General features: G+C 32.8%; 1 protein-coding gene across 1 annotated transcript in view; it reads right to left on the reverse strand.

The window, feature by feature from the left end:
- Positions 1-9,542, reverse strand: part of LOC118202547 (protein O-mannosyl-transferase Tmtc3-like) — a 707,071-nt gene extending 697,529 nt beyond the window's left edge. The window contains exon 1 of the mRNA XM_085824627.1: positions 9,331-9,542. The gene's annotated coding sequence lies outside the window, so the exon portion shown is untranslated. The remainder of the gene's footprint in view (positions 1-9,330) is intronic.
- Between the last annotated feature and the right edge of the window lie 13,632 nt (positions 9,543-23,174).

Below are 23,174 nucleotides of genomic sequence, written 5' to 3' on the forward strand. Positions count from 1 at the left end.
TTACTTCCTTGTACGATATAAAAAGGAAGTATTGTAATCGCGAAAAGTTTCAGGCAGCATATTTCAACGAAAATATCCATTTTGACCGCTATCGAATGAAATTTAACGATGTTCTTGCGTTATATCTGTACGTAAGGACTGAATAAAATACTCTTTTCCCCCCAAAAAATTGTAAAACTGCTTTAAAATGAATTTTGAAGAGAATTCTTCGTGGCGTCTGTACGTATGTACGTAATAGCCTCAAAACGTTCAAATTTTGTATATAGGACTCCTAATACACGTAGATGTGCACCTCGTATTTTGGTTGCAATCGGCCCCATATGTTTGTAAATTGTACATTTTTTGCTTTAAAAATGATTCAATTATGTTGTTCGTATCTTCCGGTTAAGGTTTTTATGCCTTTAGTAAATCTCTATGCAATATTTTTAGAATTATCAACAATTTTAAAGTTGTTTAAGTGCCGCTAAGACTAATAATGCTTTTGATGGCCGCTATTGCTTCTTTACATTTGAAACAGCAGAATAGTGGATTTGTTGCCAATCTAGAGAAACTTAGCTTCGCAACAACAAAGATAACGCCTTAATTTATAATTCCCAATTAAATCATGCTTAATGCTTTCTGGAATTTTTTCGAGGAAATAAGTGTTTAAGATATACTTCGTAAATTTTAATACAGATATTTTGACTTTTTATGTATTTTTGGCTTGTCGCGAAGTGAGAACTGAATTAATTGAATGAGAAATACTCAATCGTCTGTGAAAAACTGTTCTTTTTTTGTTTTGTTTGCTTAATTTCTTTTATACATCGTTCTAGCTTTATTATGGTATTTGACTAGAACATGTGGCAACGATTCGATAATTATTTAAATGATATAAATTTTGTGCATTCTGAGTTATAATATGAACGAAATATAATACTGTTAAGTGAATCTAGCTCCAAAGTGTCGCTATGATAAACAAATACTAGAGTGAATTTTAAAGAATGCATTTATTCTATTGTGATTTATGCGCTTTCGGCGAAGTAGATTTAACTCAATCCAATAAGTTTAAATGAAATGCACGAAAAAATGCGTATAATTTAGTATACCGTACAAGGAAGTCATGTGGTGTACACATCAGATTTTTATTTCTTGGTCATCTATAAAAACTATCACTTATTACTCATCTATACTCATAATAACCTATATCATCTATGTTCATCTATACAAACCGGGAAAGATGCATTATAGTATAAGCTCATAAGTAACAGACACAAGCATGCACGGTAGTAGAGACACAAGCATGCATATTTCATTTGGACCTGTTGTTCCATAGTTTACACATCCTTCTTTTCCTATAAAAATACACCTGGAAACAAATGTTACAGTTCTATACCTCCCGTTCTAGTGCGCCTATGGATGAAACTTTGTTTTTCATGTATCGAAAGAGCGACTAGGGAAATATATTAGATTTATTGTTCTAACATATGTATTTTGATACAAAACCGGATTTTTTCTGAAATAACATGTAACTGTTTTTTTTCCCTCATATTTCGATCTTGCAACTCAAATTATAGAGCCAAAAAGCTTTGCAAAAATTGCAAGCGAAGTTTTGTAAAAAAATTAATATATCTTTATCCATCACACTTACTTGATTTCTTCTTTCACAGCTCGAAATTTAGGTTCAATCCAATTAAAGAACGCAGCTTCTTTCTGATTTACTTTTTAAATTTATTTTTTAAAATTTCAAATAAAATTCACCAATTTCTTATGATTTATCTTTAAAACTGTAGTATTTAAATAATTTTTATAAATTTTACGAAAACGGGTACTTTTCCGTTTTCCCGGCGCAGGCGATCAAGTCGCCAATAATGGTACAACTGATGCCAAACAGAATATCCTAGCTGGTAACCCTTTATGCCTCATTTTCAAAACACGTCGCAGCCATTTCTTATCAGATTGCCTGTTTCTTTCAATACTGGCATACAATTACATAGCATTTTTACCAATTAGTTCAATTTTATGCCCAAATCCCATTCGTGGTAATTAAGTCAATTAGGATGCAATCACACCGCTCACCCGAAGGCGAAAATACAGAAAAGGCAAAGTCAAGAGTTAAATTCATCCATTCGAATGAGAATGCATTAGCGAAGTAAAGCACTGCGGTTTCACATAATTTATGAGTAAGCTATTCGTACGAATTGAAATAATTCTTGCATTTAAACTTGTATTCCAAATTAAGATTTAACTTGAAATTAATGTAGATAGTTACTGAGAGAATTAGATTTTTGTAATGTAGTTTACGTGAGATGAAATCACTTGTAGTCACGTGATATGAACCGGCGAATCAGGATGTTGAACCACGAAAGCATAGTAAATTCTTAAATTAATGTCTTTTTACAAATTTATTGTCTTTATTTATTGGCTTTTTACAAAATTTTAAACGAAATGAAAATGTTTATGCCTTCAAATTAAAAAAATCTCAGAACTAACATTTTTTATGTGTATACTGTATGTTGTCGCCAATAAAGTCTGCTTGGCGAAATTTGCGCCGGCGAAACGGAAAAATACCCGATAACGCTTTTAAACAGTAATCCGTAAAATATTTACAACCACCTTACACGTATTCCTAGGCATACATGCAATAAATTACAGTTTCTGTTTCAAAATTTCAAGATATGCATGAATTGGCGCTTTTTTTTTTTTTTTTTTTGAATATATGTTAAAAACTATAATTATGCCAAATACGGTTTGCGCACTTTCTTAAAATTATTTGAAAGAATAAACGGAGTACATTTTATTGTGTTGTGCACAATGAGAAAAGGGAAAGGGAAATAGGTTACCAAAAATGTAAATTTCGCCAAGTGAATTAGTCTTGACGCAAACTGAAAAAAGTGAGCCAATGTAAAGTTTTTAAGTCCTAGATAAGTTTCTTAACAAATTTTACAAATTTTAAATATTTGAACATAATTTGAGTTGTAGAATCGATATATGGAAAAAGTAGGTATGTAAGTTCATAAAAATTCCGCTTTTGTTTTAAAATACATATGTTAGAAGAATGCTATATATAAATCAAAAATGCATCCTAAGTCACGCTTTCGCGATACGAAAAACACAAGTTAAATTTCCTCAATTGGTCCACTAGAAGAGAAGTTAGATAATTTTTTTCCCTTGTGCAAGAAGTGCACTGTAATTGTACAGTGTAGGTTATAGAAATCTTTCTTATTATTTAATTAGTTTTAATAACGTCTTATTGTAAACAGTTTGTTAATTAACATAACGGTATATATGAAAGTCACTCAGATATGGCAATATATGGATCTTTTCCTATTATTGGTGAAGGGTCATAAAAGGATTACCTGAGGATATTGGACACCACAGTCTTCCATTGCGGAAGCCAGAGAAAATTAACATAACAAACGAGGTTTCGGAGACAGGATTAGTTCTGCATGCCTTCATTGTGCCTTATTTTGATGTCAAATCCAACAAGTCCCTCCCTTACCTTGTCAGGATTTTGATGTAAAGTCCCCACTTGCTTTGGAATATGCCCATGAAGAATGCGACGACTTGCAAGTTAAATTCTTCAGTCTCCAAGTTTGTGTCAGTTATCTTGGAATGATAATCATTGTCATCAAACAGTATTAATAAACAATTCTTCAAACAGTTCATTCGTCAAACAGTAAAAATAAACCAAACAGATATTAATAAACCATTCCTTTAGAAAATAATTTAATTATTCACATTTTAACTAATATATTTAATGCAACGTATTGCATCTTCATTGTTCGTTTGCAAAGTTTTCTTTTCTTTTTTAGTCCAAAGGGGCAATTTCCTCAGAAGAACTATTAATTTTGTTTTGGCATTTTGCGTTGATTCACTATAAACTACGATTGAAATACGCGAGAATAAACCTCTTTTTCAACTTCCTTGCCCGGAAATACCCATTTAACCGCTCCAGAATCCATTTCGACAACTTTTGTTTTTGCCTGACATCTGTACGTACGGACAGAATAAACGATATCTTTTAAAACCATAGTAAGGAATCATGTGTGTAAAATAAGTCATTAAAATTATAAATAGAAGACTTTGCATTTTAATTAATTATGAGAATATAATTTCCTCAAGTGTCTAGAAATGACAATGTCCTTATAAAAATATAATATGTATAACAAAGTAGAAGCATATCTGTCACCTCCAAAGATGACTGTTAAATGAAAATTGCTAAAGTACTATATTTGCTTCGACAAGTAATATGAAATTAGTACCATACTGTAATACGAACTTCTCAACAAGAAATATGAAATAATAACACTGCAATATGAAATTCTCGACAAGTAATATGAAATTAATACGACACTGTAATAATAAGTTTTTGGCAAATAAAACACTGTTATACGAACTTCTCGACAAATAAAAGACTCTTATACGAACTTCTCGACATATAAAGCACTGCTATACGAACTTCTCGACATATAAAGCACTGTTATACGAACTTCTCAATGAGAAAGATGTAATATGACATTAATACAACACTATAACACGAAAACTAAAAATGAAAAGAGGTAAAATACAACATGCCAAGCAATTTGTTACAAAATCATAATAATTAACTAATGAGCAAAGAAAAGTTGTTATATTGAGATAAAGGATCATTTAGTATTACAAGAAGATAAGAATACAATATTTTAATTCATTCCCGAATAAATTATTATCACATGAAAAGCAGCCGTACTTGCAAAATTTCTGGAGTAGAAGTTCAAATGAAATCACAATGTTACAGTCCAGTTGTTTATTAATAGGGAAAATATTAAATGTATAAGCAGATAATACATACTACGATATCGAAATATAAAACCTTCATATGTCGTATGAAGTTACGAAACGAAGATATTACGAACAGGAGCAAAGATACTCCATTGCATTTGAAAGTCACAAGACTATAACCAAAATAGAGAGGGGAAGATTCAGACTCGTCTTTCAAGGTTGAAAGCGAAGCAACAGACTCAAAATCTCTATATTATCTGACTTAAGAGCAGAAATGGAATACATGCGCTGAAAAAAATCAACAATATACCGAAACTGATGCGTTTATTATTTTAAATACTTCATTACTCTTATTCGAAGTGTCTATATTTATATATATCTATATCAATATTTACCATAGTCTGAAGCCTCCCAGCCGGTTTAGTGGTTAGCGTCACTGACTCCTGTATCGAAAGACCCGGGTTCGAATCGCGGAGAAGGCACGGATGTTTGTAAATGTGTAGTGTCGGGGAGGCATGGTGGCACTCTAAATAGGCGGTGAGCCGAAAGTCCTCTCGAGAGGTTGTTGGTAGGGCAAGAGCGGTGGGATACCCTCTGCCCCGTCCCCCCACGGTGCTCTCCATCAAAATTGGGGGTGGACTGAGCTAAATCGCACTATCACCTGTAAGGTGCTCAAGGCTGTTGCCAACGAGAGGCGTAAACTTGCGCTTCTTGACATGAGGAATTTCATGGACTTGGGCTGACTAACAACAAAACAACCAGCGGAGATTCTTCCTTGGTTTTTAAAATCAACTATGTTTTTATATTCTGGTACAATAGAGAAAACAGCGAAAGTACAGAAAAGATTCAACATAAGAAATAAGTGAAACAAGTAAATAAGTAAGACAAGTGAGCTTTAGCAACAACAACACTTACACAACGCGAAAATATAATTTGCACCTTGTTTATAGATCGTATATTAATTTACCAATATTATTGAACATTCTCAATTATGTAAAGATTACGAGTTTATATTGAAACACAGTAATTTATCTTAACCTTAATCTTTTGGAATATTTCAATGCAAAAATCATTACGTAAAACTTACGCAAAAACGTCGCCGCTCTAGAACAAAGAACAAAATAAAGCAAAATAAAAAAAAAAGCTTCTTAAAATATTTAGAGAATCCTTTAGTATAAACATAAGAAAATGTATCAGCGGGGTATTTTGCGGAGGAAATACTACGGATGTGGAAGAGAAAATGTTTTTTACATGAGGAAAAAAAAAAAGTACCCCAAAATTCTACCCTTTCGCTGAATTCCGATATATCTATATGTATGTTAATTCTCTCCATATTTTAACATCAAGCGTTGGTGATGATATTTACGTTCTTAAAACTGATAGCGATTTGCAATGAGTTCATTTATTTCTTTAAAGTTAAAATTAATAACAAAAATTGCATATGCATAAATTCAAGAGATATTCTGAATGGTATTTTTAATTCCTGCTCGGTGTATATTGAAAGGAACGTAGTTTTCCAATAAATATTCTATATTTGGATAATAGCGTACAGCTGATGAGAGTACAATATGGATATTATTTAGATTTGTAAAGAGATTTTCAAAAAAGGGCAAACGCATATTAAGCTATTTCGAAAATTATTAAAATAATATCCTTGAAGAAATATTACTAATTTTTCATTGCTGATGTATTTTAAATTTTCTATAAAAATTTTGATTTTAATGATTTGTTTTACGAGCAAAATCTGAGCAGAGTATTGTTTCAAAACTGCTCATTATATAGGATAAAATGGCTCATTATATAGGATAAAATGGCTTATGCAGTTCAAAACCTTTGTTCATGACTGTTGGGAAATCACTAAAACGATTTTCTATTTATTCAGAATTTTAAACAAATTCATAAATACATCCCTACTTTTATCAAAAACAGTAATTGCAGCGTTGTTATGTTTTTAATAATCTCTATTTTGCTTTAGCAAACTTTGTTTTTACCATCGTTAGAAGGTCGTAAAATGTAAACATTCCTACGTATCACGTAGAATTGTTTCAAAAGCAGTTAAATTTCCTACATATGGGTTATGGATGACCGGTAAAATTGGGTGATAGTATACTAGGCATATACTATCACTAATAGATACTATAACAGATTAGGTGATAGTATTTGTTAACAGAATTTTTACAACAAAGCGACATACAGATGAAAACGTAATTCCAAAATTATCAAAATTCCCGCTGGAAAGAAATTAAGTATTTTTTTATCTTTTTTTTCCCCCCTTCCCGATTTTAATGCTTTCCAAAGAGCAAAACTTGAACAGAGATATTGGTTCAAACATTTATTAACGAACACCGGTAGATCAATAAACGATTTTCTGTTTTATGCAAATTTCTAAACACATTAATATATTTATTAATTTTATAAACACAGTTATAAATATATCACTATACAAGCACATTTATATACATAACACTAGAGCAGTTTGTTTTCAAAAAGTTAGTTCAAATTTTGTTACCTTATCAATAATCTTTATTCTTGTTTAGAAAACTTTATTTTAACCACCACTAGAATGATATAGAATGTAAACATTTACTAGACAGCACCTGGGAATGCAACAAAAACAGGTATTTGTAGCCAGATATTAAAATATACACATTTGCATCCCTCGCTGTGGAGTAACACATAAAGACTCTAAACATTGTATATTGTTTTCCTTGCTCCTGCTATGTATCTTTCTATATACACTGGCACCTCGCTATACATCATTAATTCGTCCAGATAAACCAAACGACATAAACCAAACGAACTTTTCCAATAAAGAGCATACTTTACAAAATGAATCGCTGCACATGATGCAGTACATAAATAGTTTCTGTTATTCAAACAGAAAGAAAGTTCTTAACAATGTTCTAACTTCTGTGATCTTATTCTAGTAATCGAACTCAACCCCTTAGAGAACTTAGCGTTTTGTTTTTCCACGATCGTAAACACTTTCGAACTCTGCATATGATACGCAATAGCCAAGTCCCGATTACGCAAGCCAACTTTATGCTTTTCAACCAACTCTTTTTTCACATCCATTGGGATCGTAACCATGTTCTTCGTTGCTCGACTCATCTCCTTAACTTTCCTAAAACCCATTGCTACTGAGTTTACAAAATATTTACTCGAATAAACACATAATTCACTTGAATATTAGTTTAATGAATGAGTAGTTTACTATTTATTTAACAGGTTTATTAATGATTGGTGGCAACAGGTTTAATGTCGGTAAGCAATCGTAGCATTGTATCAAAAGAGGCGAAGAACTGCAGTGCGCTCATTCACGACTCATCAAACTCGTGTCGTATTCCAAACAAAAATATTCGAGTCCAAATACGACTATTTCACAACGGCAGGCGTATATCGCGGTATTATTATACAAAGCAATAAAATTTACGAAACACCACTGATTAACTTAGCTTAAAGACACGCTATCTGGCATCTAGAAATACTGCAAAACCAACTTTATGAATTACTTAAATGTATTTCTGTTAATAAATAACGTCCAGTAAAAAAATCTCAATAAAGAAATTACAGGCAATTGAGAAAACATCTCAGTTACGTAACCCAAATTTCCGAAGTACGCATTATATTAAACAATATTTCAAGTAAATGGAATATCAAGTTCAATAGATGGAAATAAAAATGGCGGGAGGGGAGAATTTAATTATCTCTTTTGGCTGATTGGAAAATGACCAGTTCCCAAACATATTCCCGTATATCTCGTTTGTCTTTATACTTCTCAAGCTTGAATATTCTTATGACTAAAATATAAATGAATCTCCTTGAATATTTCGTAAATTTTAATTATTCACAAATGAGTTCTGTGAAATAACAAGTACCATATTTTAGGCACTTAAAACAGCTTTCCCGCAATTTTGAATTCTGGTAATACGAGAAACTCTTGCATTCGGAGTGAATATTTAAACTTCCTAGGAGAAGCTTAAATATTTTCATGTTTAAAACGTGCAAAGTCCTTTCATATTACAGAATTGTGATTAAAAAAGTAATTTATCATAATTTACGAAGTAAATGTGGCAACTGCGTTGAGCTACAAATTACGTCTCAGTTTAAACATTCAAGATTCACATGCTGAAAGAATATTAACGACGAATAATATTTTCAAAATGTTAAAAATAACTTTATTAGTTTGCAGAATCGTCTGCATTTCAGTCATTTATCTCAGATAAAATCACTCCTGTTTTAAAACCTAGATATTTTCATTTTGCCGTATCTCTAGGCGATCCGTTTTATATATTTTCAGATCGGCTAGTTCCGAAGCAGCAGCATAATGTTAATGCAAAAATTTCCATAATGCTGCGAGTAGAAAATTACAAAGTAATTCCTTACGCAACCTCAAATATACGCGCTTTCAACGCTGCATTTGCGAAGGGAGAGAAAAGTGAAGTACTGCAAATTAAAAATATTCGCTAATTCGAAAGAGAACTTAAGCGCATCGTAATCGATTAAAAATGCTCCTAGCGCACGGAAATGAAAACCGAATGAGACAAAAATTTAGGAATAAAAAAAAAAAAAAAAAAAATGCTCCCTTACCCTTTTCAGAAACAGCTGACGAAAAATCCTTTCAGTAATTCTTCATATAACCTTCATCGAACTTTAACGCAAAATCACGAACGGTCTATTTGCGATAAATGTAGCAGACGATGTTCTTATATTACGACCAGCATCGAAAGAACGAACGAAAGAGTTCGGGAAAATGCCCGGTCTGTTGTCGTCTGTCGGGGTGCACCCCACTTTTAAATCCGCACATTGCGCCACTCGTCGGTCCCAGTTACCGCCACCCTCTTCGCCTCCCCCCTTCGTGCCTGCATGGCGATGATGACGTCGATTCGCAGCTGCACCAGCGCCCCCTCGACGCATGGGTAGCGCAGACGAGAAGTGATGTATTGGGTGTATAAGTATGCAAAAGAAAAGATGTGGAATTGTGTGGATTAAAAAAGGTCAGATGTTCCCTTAGGTGGGATGAAATCAGAAATACGGTTGCAGTTTTAAAATTTGTAGAATAAATGTAAATCAGCTTTTCATGGGCTTTTCATTCTTAAAATATTTTCAAATTAAAGTTAACATTAATAGTAAAAACCTAATTACTAAACTAAAATTTTGTATTTAATCACATGAAAGATTATCCGTATTAACAGTGAGCAGGCAGGCTCAATGTAAGAGGAAAAAAAATGATTCGAAGGTTGAGATTTTATGTCCTTCTTTCTATCTTTATAGAAATCTTTCTAAATACGTATAAACGCCCTCTGTATTTATTTATTATTTATTTTTATTTAAAAAAAGAAAACACATATGGCTGAAAAGAAAATAAATGTGTATGACGTGAACGCACTTAGATTATCAATGTTTTCGTTTACCAGTAATGTTTTCGAATACTAGAGCAATTTAAAAACAATCTGAGAGAGATCATTGGGCAGTTTAATATTTCTTTCCGTGCGCTCGAAGAGCTCACTCTTCGAGCATTTTCGAAACATTTTCGAGACAGCTTGCTTAGAACTGAAAACAAGGATTGAATGTTGAACAGAACATCAGGTACGTTGGGCATTTCAGTTTAAAATATTTTTCGATTCGTTAGGGAACAATCTGAGAGAGATCATTGGGCAGTTTAATATTTTTTTCCGTGCGCTCGAAAAGCTCACTCTTGGAGCATTTTCGAAACATTTTCGAGACAGCTTACTTAGAACTGAAAACAAGGATTGAACGTTGAACAGAACATCAGGTACGTTGGGCATTTCAGTTTAAAATATTTTTCGATTCGTTAGGGAATTGGGTGCTCACTAGAATATCAAAGGACTGTTTCTGTAGGGTAGAAATGTAAACTATAAGTTTTTAAATTACACACACATAAACCCGCTGAAGAAATAAAATATTGGTTAAGAGCGATAATAACGAAAATGTAGTTTACACTGTTAAAATTACTTGAAAGTATAAACGATGATTTTTTTCCCGTTCATAAACAAAAAAAAAAAAAAAAAAAAAAAAAAAAAAAAAAAGAAAGAAAGAAATGGAAATATGTTGCTATAAATTAAGAAGTTCGCAAATTGAATTATTCTTGGCTCAAACTGAAAAAAATTGTGCCAGGATAAATTATGAATTTCACCGTAAATTTCTCACCAAAACTTACAAAATTTAATATCTTGGCATAATTTGAGTTGTAGAATCGAAATATGAAAAAACTAAGGTACTTTTCCGTTTGGCCGGCGCAAATCTCGCCAAGCAGACTTTATTAGCGACAACATACAGTATACACATAAAAATATTAAAAAAAAATGTTAGGTCTAAGAATTCTTTTTTTTTTGAAGGCATAAACATTTTAATATCGCATAAAATTTTATAAAAAGCCAATAAATTTGAAAAAGACATTAAGAATTTACTATGCTTTCATGGTTCAACATCCTGATTCGCCGGTTCATATCACGTGACCCCAAGCGACCTCATTCGCGTAAACTACTCTACAAAAATCTAATGCTCTCAGTAATTATCTACATTAATTTCCAGTTAAATCTTAATTTGGAACAGAAGCTTAAATGCAAGAAATATTTCAATTCGTACGAATAGCTTACTCAGAAATTATGTAAAGCTGCCGTGCTTTACTTCGCTAATGCATTCTCATTAGAATTGATGAATTTAACCCTTGACTTTACCTTTTCTATATTTTCGGCTTCGGGTAAGCGCTGTGATTGCATCCTGATTGACTTAATTATCGAAAATAACCTTAGACATAAAACTGAACAATTTGATAAAAATTCTATGTAATTATATGCCACTATTGAAAGAAACAATCAATATGATAAGAAAAAGCTGCAACTTGTTTTGAAAATGAGGCATAAAAGGAATATTCCGTTCCAGCGAGAATTTTCCGTTTGGCATCGGTTGTACCATTATTGGCGACTTTATCGCTTGCGCCGGCAAAACGGAAAAGTACCAAAACTAATTAGCATGTTATTTCAGAAAAAGTCCGATTTTATGCCCGAATACCTATGTTAGAGTAATGCTATATATAAATCTAATATATATCCTATCTTTCGAGGGAAAAAAAAAAAAAAAAAAAAAAAAAAACGCAATTTGAATTTCGTCAATCGGCCTAGTAGAACGGGAGATATCGAAACAAACCCAATTTTATTTTATTTTTTATTTTGGCTCAGTGTACATTTACGCATGTATTATTCTCTCTCTGACTGACGTATGTAAGAAATTCTGGTGTTTTAGACCCAGAGAGACTATAAAGAAAGAATGGCCAAACTTTGTATCAATATGTAGTAGAACTGGAGAATATTTAATAACCATGCAAGACTGCTCAAGATTCGCAATTACATTTCATATGGACTGGAAAATAAAACGGAAAGAGTTGCATTATTTTTATAATACTTTATTAATATTGTTGCGCGCGTAGGAGTTCGCAATAGATTCAAGTCACACAGAACCGATAATAGCTTGATACAATTTATTTCTCCAGAAGAAACGCTTTACAGCGCTAAAACTTTACACAAAAATGCTCATCAATGTTTCTCAGTATCACAGAGCACAATTAGTAGCTGCATTTAAAAATACTAAGAACATTAAACACAACACAATGCAATGCAACTCTCATCTAAAAGGCGAAGCTCTAATATTGCAAAATAATTTTAAAATGAGCGTATCTTTAGAATTTCTGATATTCTTTTTCGCGCGCTGGTGACAAAATTTTTTTTTTTTTTTTTTTTTTCGTACAGTGTTGCCATTGCTTGATTTGAAATCACTGAGTTTGTTAATCAAAAATTAATTAATGTCTGACAAACTATGAAATAGATAATAAAACAAATCCCAAATTATCATTGAGTTTGTTAATCACTTTGTTTGAAATCACTGAGTTTGTTAATCAAAAATGAATTAATGTCTGACAAACTATGAAATAGATAATAAAACAAATCCCAAAATATCATTGAGTTTGTTAATCACTTTGTTTGAAATCACTGAGTTTGTTAATCAAAAATTAATTAATGTCTGACAAACTATGAAATAGATCATAAAACAAATCCCCAAATTAAGGTCTCCGGAAGCCCACATTCGGTGGAGGATTACGTTATTCAAAATTGGATGGTCGTTTTATCACAATGCGAGAAACATACATATATGCAGATTCTTCATTATTTAATTTCTTTAAATGTAATTCAGGGTTGTAATATTTAGTGTCAACAGTTTGAAAACCGAATCCTACGCAGAAAGTGAAAAGATGCAAAATGCCGTTTTGAGAATAATAGCCCAAAGGTTCTAACACCCCTTTCGGCTAAAAATATCCGATGAGCGTCTACAATCCGTGAAGATTATTCATAATTCGGGAATGTTCCGCTAACGGAAGGGATGCTTCGTGGAGGGTTCTATAAGACAACTGCCTCATATATACTTCACACATGAGGAAAACTACGAAAACGAGAACGAGTCCGGAGATTTCAAATCCGGACCTAACTACGAGTGTTCAGCGACTTTAGAAATGTCGCCGCTGGTGGGCTATCAAGCTATAGTGTTTGGTTTGGTTTAATTCATGACGGCAAAGTTGACGACGGCTAATTGCCTAAAAGGAGGTATGCTATCGTGGAGGACTTTCTGAGGGAAACTGGTTCGTATACACGTTACACATGGGAAAAACATAAAAACGCGCATGCAGCCAGCCCGTTCGCCGGAATTCGAATTTCACACCGAACTACAAGTGTTCAGAGACTTTACCGCTCAGAGATAAAAGGAATTTGTAATTATTTATTTTTATTTATGCGTCGAACAAAATTTTAATGAATAAACGAACGAGACTAATTGACAGTATTTATTCTGAAGTTTTTTTCCCTTTAGAAAATTCGTGTTCCGAAAAAAAAAGATTTCGTAACTTATTTTTAGTCTAAATAACTGTAGATTGTTTAATGATTAATTAAGCATGTTAGAGCTGTTTTAAACGTCAGTTTGAAATCTATCGTTACGTTTGAATAATAAAGTGTAACGCAGAAAAATGTATCGCAGGTATCAAACTGAGGATTTCAGACGCAAAATAAATATTTACTTGATTTTTTACTTCCTTGTAAGAAGTAAAAAGGAAGTATTGTAATCGCGAAAAGTTTCAGGCAGCATATTTCAACGAAAATATCCATTTTGACCCCTATCGAATGCAATTTAACGATGTTTTTGCGTGATATCTGTACGTAAGGAGAGAATAAAATACTCTTTTCCTTCAAAAAAATTATAAAACTGCTTTAAAATTAATTCTGAAGATAATTTTTCGTGGCGTCTGTACGTACGTATCTCACATAACTCAAAAACGAGTAGCCTCAGAACGTTGAAATTTTGTATATAGGACTGCTATAACATGTAGATGTGCACCTCGTATTTGGGTTGCAATCGGCCGCACCAAAAGTATATAAATATATTTATATATATATCCACTCTATTACCCGGCTGAGTGATCTCAGTTTCTTTACTCTTATATGTTTGTAAATGGTATATTTTTTGCTTTAAAAATGATTGAATTATGTTGTTTTTATCTTCCGGTTAAGGATTTTATGCCTTTAGTAAATCTGTGTGCAATATTTTTAGAATTATCAGCAATTTTAAAGTTGTTTAATTGCCGCTAAGCCTTTTTTTAATGGCGGCCATTGATGTTTACATTTGAAACAGGAGACTAGTGGATTTGTTGCCAATTTAGAGAAACTTAGCTTTGCAACAACAAAGATTACGCATTTATTTATTATTGCCAATTAAATATTGCTTAATTCTTTCTGGAATTTTTTCGAGGAAATAAGTGTTTGAGATTTACTTCGTAATTTTTAATATACAGTGTCTCACAAAAGTGATGGGACAGTTGTGATTTACGAAAGGAAACTGTAATAAAATTAATTAAAAAACATGTAAAAAATTTTTTGTGGGTGCGTGTCATACTTATATTTAGTAACAATTATTACATAACATACATTTTCTCAAAATATTAAAATATTAATTTAATAAAGATAGAATTGTTTAGAACGGAGCAAAAAATGGCTCACATAAGTGATGGGACACCATTAGATTACTACGTACTACAATAAAAATATTTTGGGGGGTTTTTATTTTTCTCAAAGCAATTGACAATAATTTATATAATCGTCTGCAGTATTTCTCTGGAGTTTGTTTTGGAATTTTTGTGTTTTTTAGCTTTGCGCGGCCATGAATGCTAAACGAAAAGAAACTTTGCCTGAAATTAAAAATTATTTATTAATTTGCATATTGAACGTGTAAAATCTATTAGAGAAACTGCTGAAACAGTTAACTTTAGTCATTCAACAGTTCTCAATATCATTAAATGATATAAAAAGAATCATATGATTCAGGATAAAAGAAGACCTGGCCGACCATTAAAGCTATCTAATGGAATAAAGCGAATTATTGTTCGAAATATTAAAAAAAAAATCCAAGAATGAGTGCTCCTAAAGTTGCTGCTGATTTACAAGCATTATATGGAGTAATTGTTAATCCTGAGACTATTAGAAGAGGAAATCGATCTGCTGGATATCACGGTAGAGCAGCCAGGAAACAATTCTTCGTAAGTGAAAAGAATAGAAAACTCAGACTGGCTTTCGCAAAATCCAACATAAATAAGATTTCTGATTACTGGAATGAAATTTTATTTACTGATGAGAGTAAATTTAATATATTTTGTTCTGACGGTAGAATCTTGATGTGGAGAAAACCCAGGGAAGAATTTTGCAAACAGAACTTGGTGCCAACAGTACTGTTATACCAACAGTACTTGGTGCCAACAGTACTGTTGTACTTCTCCACCATGTTTGGTGGAGAAGGAGTTATGGTATAGGGGTGTATGTCGTCCACTGGAGTTGGTAATCTTGTTTTTATTGACAGTATAAAGGATCAGTACAAGTATATTGACATTTTAAATCAAAATTTGAAATCTTCAACACGAAAATTGAACCTTCATAACGATTTTAAATTCTACCAGGACAATGACCCCAAGCACACTGCTTTGAACGTTAGACTCTGGCTGCTGTATAACTGTCCTGAAATAATAAAAACACTACCACAATCTTCAGACTTAAATCCCATAGAGAATATGTGGGAAGAATTGGAATCAAGAATTCGCAAACACACCATTTCTTCAAAACAACAATTAAAATCGGTGCTTCAAGAAGAATGGGGTAAAATCACTCCAGAAATCACAAAAAAATTAGTCAAATCCATCCCAAGAAGATTAAATCATGTTTTAAAAGTAAAAGGAACTCCAACAAAATATTAAAACCTTTTAAAAAGTAAAATTTTTGGATAAACATTTGATGGAAATATATGTGTCCCATCACTTATGTGAGCCATTTTGTGCTCCGCTCTAAACAATTGTATTTTTATTAAATTAATATTTTAATATTTTGAAAAAATTTATGTTATGTAATAATTGTTACTAAATTTAAGTATGAAACACACCCACAAAAAAGTTTTACAAGTTTTTTTAACTTATTTTACTACAGTTTCCTTTTGTAAAGCACAAGTGTCCCATCACTTTTGTGAGACACTCTAGATATTTTGAGTTTTTATGTATTTTTGCCTTCTCGCAAAGTGAGAACTGATTTAATTAAATGAGAAATACTCAATCATCTGTGAAAAACTGTTTCTTTTTTGTTTTGTTTGCTTAATTTCTTTTATACATCATTCTAGTTTTATTATAGTATTTGAATAGAACATGTGGCAACGAGTAGGTAATTCTATTCTTTACATTATATAAATTTTGTGCATTATGAGTTATAATATGAACGTGTGTGTGTGTGATTATAGCAAAGCCTCGAGGGCTATCTGCCTAAGGGGAGGGATGCCTTCATGGAGGACTTTCTAAGGGAAACTGGCTCGTATACACGTTACACATGGGGAAAACCACGAAAACGCCCATGCAGCCAGCCCGTTCGCGGGATTCGGAACTCGGACCGAACTACCAGTGTTCAGTGACTTTACCGCTCGGCCGCTGGTGGGCCCTATAATATGAACGAAATATATAAGTTAACTGTTATATAATCATTGGATTATATAATTAACTTAGTTTCCGTTATATAATTATTAACACTGTTATGTGAATCTAGCGCCAGAGTGTCGCTATGGTAAACAAATACTAGAGTGAATTTTAAAGAATGCATTTATTCCATTATGGTTTATGCTCTGTCGGCGAAGTAAATTTAATTCAATCCAATAAGTTTAAATGAAATGGAAGAAAAAATGCGTATAATTTAATATTCTAATACAAGGAAGTCATGTGTAGACATCAGATTTTTTTTTTTTTTTTTTTTAATAGCTGCTTTAGAGATCGGCCGCTTGCGACTAAAAATTGCAATAAACGCCGAGTAACATCCTTTGTAATACTTTACCAAAATCCTTTGTAATACTATTATTGTTATTTAAGTTAGTTTTGATAAATACTTATTGAATAATATTTTAAATTTTATTTAAAGCATTTTTATTTTGTTAAAAAAATTAATTTTACGGCAGAAAAAGTCTGGCTCATCTGGTGTTTAATTCGGTTTGCGTGCAGTTTGAGTTGAGACCAGTGCTATGTAACACGTCACTAAAGAAGGAAATGAGATTATCTTCACTTCTACTCACCGCATTTATTTCATTTTTAAAATGAATGTTGCTTATTGGATTTAACGTCTCATATCTTTTAGATATTAGATTATGATACACAGGTACCAAATCTAATACAGACGTTCTCCAGGTAGATATCAGGAGCCACGATCATGGGCGAACCAGAAGGATGCGCAATCGAAGCTTTTTTTCTCTCAAAAGCCGTACCGTTTTCCAATAACGATTCCCGCCTGCTGAAATTTCTTTTGTACTCCATTATTCCCACCGCCCTCGATTTCAATTTTGGATTGCAAAGATTATATTTCCTAGGTACTTCCGAATCTTCTAATCTTTTGTTCTCCCCAATCATATCGGGAGGTAAGTTAAACTTAAAAATTGCAGAAATATTTTACCTTACACATTTTATTTGGAAATCAAACAATAAGCTGCCTTTTGTTTGTCCAGATTAAAGTGTTCGAATCCTTTATGTAAACACTTTATTGTGGAAAAATGCAGATGCACTGAACCATAAATCTTCTGAATCGTTCCGTTTTATTCGAAAATCAATAAAATATAAATAAGAGAATGTCAAAAGATGCATATGGCTGTGATGCATATAGCTAGTTATGCATATAGCATATAGCAAAAAGTTTCAGTAAGTTTTAGATGAATTTTGATTTTAACTTTTTTTAAGCTTTAGCAATTGAGTTATCGGAAACTGTTTACAGTTCCACTTTTACCATAGGTTAGTCTTCCTTCCAAAAAACACTGTAAAGCAGGCTAATATTCACCCTTCATTTTCATTGTTATTAAAAAAAAATACTGCGTTGAACTAGTTCTTCGAGCCACAGCTCCTGGTGACTTTTTGGCGAGCTCACTACAATTTGTCTTCTTATTTTTTCGTAATTTTTGCAGCATATTGCGCAAAACATTTTAAGACCAAATAGGTCTTACAGCACAGTACTTACTAGCTTTTCAATTTTATTTCTTTTTAGCAGCTATAAGCGCAAACAGTTTCAGTAAGTTTTAGTTGAATTTTGATTTTAACTTTTTTTAAGCTTTAGCTATTGAGTTACCGGAAACTGTTTACAGTTCCACTTTTACGATAGGTTAGTCTTTCTTCCAAAAAACACTGTAAAGCAGGCTAATTTTCACCCTTCATTGTCATTGTTATTTAAAAAAAAATACTGCGTTGAACTAGTTCTTGGAGCCACAGCTCCTGGTGACTTTTTGGCGAGCTCACTACAATTTTTCTTCTTATTTTTTCATATTTTTGCAGCATATTGCGCAAAGAAATCTAAGGCCAAATAGGTCTTACAGCACAGTACTTAATAGCTTTTCAATTATATTTGTGACTATATACATTTTATTTACTTCGTTAATTAATTATATATCAATGTTACGCTAGCTGGTTTTACTTAAAAGTGTTCATTAGGATATTTTTGAAGGAAGAGACAAGTGACGGAGAACGCGGGCACTGTCCCAAAAGAGAAGACAGGAAAAATGCGCAATATCCTCGCCGGGATTCGAATCTGGACCTCTCGAATACGTGCCGAATGTGCTACTGTTATACCAAGAAGGCATGCTGAAAGGAGGGAGAAAATACCTGATATACTCCCCCATTTAAAATGGGACTGCGTATTAGGGAACCTATCGCCAAATCTTGGTGGTGAAGAATCATCATCCACCACATTTTTCTAGTTCGGACGCAACTGTAGTCATTAAGATATTTGTGAAACAGGAGACGTAAAACATGTGCAATGACCTCGCCGCGACTCGAACCTGGACCTCTCGAATACGCGCCGAGTGTACTACTTGAAGTACACTCGGCGCTCACTTTTATGTCACCACAAGAGCTTGCAGAGAGGAGGGAGCAAATAAACTTTCATCCTTGCGATTGCTTTTACAAAAAGAATTTTGGAAAAATGATACTTTGTATTTTTTTAAAAAATTTTAAATGAAGCTTCCGAGTACATTTCTCACATCTTACATCTTTAAAAATGTGATTTTGGCAACAATTTCCCTTTCTTATTGTTGTTGATAGATTTTTGATGAAATCGAATCATTTTGAACAGTTTCATTCTTTTAGAAATATGGGTTTGGCATCAATTTTTCATCGTATTTTTTATGTCACTGTTTTTAAGAGATTGGCATATTTCATTATCATTTTTTATATATATAATACATTTTTATATTTTATAAATAAAGGTAACACACAAAACGTTAAAAAAACGCCCCTTTGGATATAATTTAAAATGTGACATTTTTCAGATTAAAAAAAAAAAAAAAAAAAAAAAAAAAAAAAAAAAAAAAAAAAACCCTTTTATTTTTATTTATTTATTTATTGATGAAATTGTTCTTCAGAGTAAAGTTCTGTGCAGTTTTTTAATGTAACGTTTGGTGTTCCCTTCAGGCATTTTCCCTGTTCATTTAAAAGCCGGACGAAGGCTGGCAACGTATCTGCTAGTATATATATACATAGATGTAATGCTAATTTTACAACGTTTTGTTATTGTAAAGTAGACTTCTTTTAGGGAATTAATATTGTGATAGTTACTGTAGTTTATCCATGATTACTTTTCATTTGTTATGTTATTTACTGTAACCGCGTCGTTGAAAATAAAATTGTTCGCATAATTTACCCCTCTTGAGTTTCAAGCGATAAAATGAGTAAAAGAAAGGGGAATTTACATAAACAAATACAGTACTTTCTTGGTAAAAATTTTTTCAAAGAGTTATTTCGAAGATTTTCCTTTAAAATTTCAGATATTTCCTAAACTCATTAATTTATGTTTGTTGATGTTAGGTAAAAATAAAATCGTCAATGAACCAGTTCTAGCTATTTCTTTATATTTTTCAAGAAACGTAACTTAAATATTTATTTCAAAAACTATACTGGCCAGAACTAGTGTTTTAAGAACAGATGTTTTACGATTTGTTCCATTAAAATGCTGTTACTGTAAAATAGTTAAGGGGACTCATACACTCAAAACCCTTAGAGGCGACCCAAACACGGTCATAAGGTCTATTTTTAGACCATGTGGATCGGGTCATATTCCTCTCATTTGCAACCTTAATACAATTCAACTTTTATGTTTACTTGAATAGATTTTCGTGATTTCCTTAGTTTACATAATAGATCATCCTGAAAGGAAGAAAGCCTGCGGATCGTTCCAAGAAATGTTTTAGGGACTTTTTCCGCTGCATTTAAATAAATGAAGCGTTGCGAAAAGAGTTCTGTAATGGAATGCAAAGATTACCTAGAACGTATGTACGAGTAGAACTAAGCGGGGGACCAGATTATATAAACCCTCCCAAGATGCGGTTCGAAGAATCTCCCCTCTCTCAACTCTTACCACCATCTCTTTAGAGGACATTCAGCTCGAAGTATACTTTCAATGCCCTCTCACCACACGGAGACTATACGCTTACTAGTAACCATGTCTTATATTGGTTTCGATAGGTTAGGTTAGGTTAGGTTGTTTAATTACGGCAAAGCCTCGAGGGTTATCTGCCTAAGGGGAGGGATACCTTCGTGAAGGACTTTCTAAGGGAAACTGATTCGTACCCACGTTACACATGGGGAAAAACACGAAAACGCCCATGCAGCCAGCCCGTTCGCGGAATTCGAACCTCGGACCGAACTACCAGTGTTCAGCGACTTTACCGCTCGGCCGCTGGTGGGCCTTATGAAGATAGGAAAAACAGGTAAGAGACACTCGAAACTATAACACATGTTGTTCTTCATCGAAACTGTGATGAGGCTGAGTGAATTTCTGCTGCCACTTTTAAGATACTCAATACCTTAAGGGGGCCCATACACCTTAAACCCCTTATGATCTTCGAATATGTGACTGTTGCAAGAATTGAGATATTTTATTTATTTTAAAAGCAATTATTTCCAACGTTTTACAGCTGACTACATATTATAGCTGCTTTGGGAACAAGTAACCAGAAAGTTTGTGTTGCCACAAATATTTTTGTAATTTAATCCGCTATGTGACAAAAGTTTTCGTCATGTTTCAACCTTGCGCGCATGATATTTTAAAAATGGCTAATGGTACATACTTGAAATTTGATGGAATTTTTTATACGGGCACTATCTTCTAACTAAACCAAAAATCTGATGAATATTTTCATATTAAAAAAAATTATGGACGAAAACATAACAGATTTTTTTAATAAAATAAATTTTATAATCTCAACTCCAAATAAAATAAAAATTGAACATGAAATTCTTAAAATTTTTAGTTCACAGTAGTTTCCAAATGATATAAAAGCTACGTATTAAATATGGAATTAAATTATGCGACAGAATGTTTTAAACTGTGCGCGCAAGGTGGAAACAGGAAGAAACATTTTGTCGCAAAGCGGATTAAATTATAAAAATATTTGCGGCAACACAAAATTTCAGATTACTAAACGTTATATCCTCTGTGTATTGCTGTAATCATTTACATTCATTATTTCACTATGTTCTCTATTTTTATGTTATATTGTCATTAAGTCTAATTCTACTGTCTATATTTTACTCATTGTATATTATTGGGCTGCCCAACATCAGACTGTACTTTAGCTTATGTATATTCTATATTTGTGTGTATTACACCTTTGTAAAATTTTTGCTTATTGTCAAAACTCGCCCTTTTTGGCCCTGCATGCTTTTGTTATTTTATTTAATAAATGTGGGGCCTGGGCGGTTGTTGGGACTGTCTTTCGTGGACATTTGGTCTGTTGGACTGCCCCCGGGTTGAATTTGGCTCTGGGTTTGGGCGCCCGGTGTGTGGCGTTTTGTGATTCCTCTTTAGGCTCTAGATATAGGTGGACGTGGTGCTATACCGATTAACCTTTTGGTAAAGGGACAGTGCCCACGTCCTCCGTTGCTTATCGCTTATTTCAGAACGCAGCTATATAATGTAGTCAGCTGTAAAAAGTTGAAATTAATTGCTTTTGAAATAAATAAGTTAGCCCTATTCTTGCAACAGTCACATATTCGAAGATCTTGCTGGTTTTAAGATGTACAAGTCCCCTTAACGAAATTTTAGAAGACCCACATAAAAAATAAAAGGTCTTACGCTAAGGGTTCACAGCAAAGCTTTGAAACTTGACGTAATATAATATTTTCCTTTATGCTGTAGGTTGGAAAATACGGTTCTGGCAAGGGAAGATCATATAAATGTGAGTACACAGACGATAACAGATAAGTGGTTATTTCATCCTCTGCCAGAAAATGGCTTGCATTCACTTTTAATGCAAGGACATGCAAAACACTTTCCATGCAATTAAGCTTGTTCATTAAAGAATCAAATTAAGGAAACATTTATTACCAGTGTTAAAAATATCCATCCAACATTTGATGCGCAAAACTACAAAGGCAAACCAGACCTTACCATCTATACTGATCAGACCAGCAGTCTTATTTAAGACTAGCTAGTAGACGAAGATAATAATCTTTTTAACTAGTGGTTTTTAATCTGTGGTATCCTAGCAACACTTACTGCTGCCAAAGCCAGAAATATAAATAGCAACTTTCGTATATTTTGTAACAGCTTTACATATTATTAAAATCTTGTAGTTTAAATAATTTAAATAGATGAACATTGAAGTATTTGTGAATGGCAATATTTGAAACAAGACTCGAGTGCAACGTGCGACTCTCGCACAAAGAATGTAATTTATTTTTAAATGTTAGAATATGTTTTTCTCTTCTTGTTTGTATGTCGCCATTTTTGAGTGTTAAATAAAAGTTATTGCTGTGTTCCATCATTGGAGTTGCTTCATATCGCCAAAGAAATATTACAGTCTTAATTATTTTGGAGGCA

The sequence above is a fragment of the Stegodyphus dumicola genome, chromosome 10 (genome assembly GCF_044657685.1).
Source record: "Stegodyphus dumicola isolate Sdum_Otavi_A_Nest chromosome 10, ASM4465768v1".
NCBI lineage: Eukaryota > Metazoa > Arthropoda > Arachnida > Araneae > Eresidae > Stegodyphus > Stegodyphus dumicola.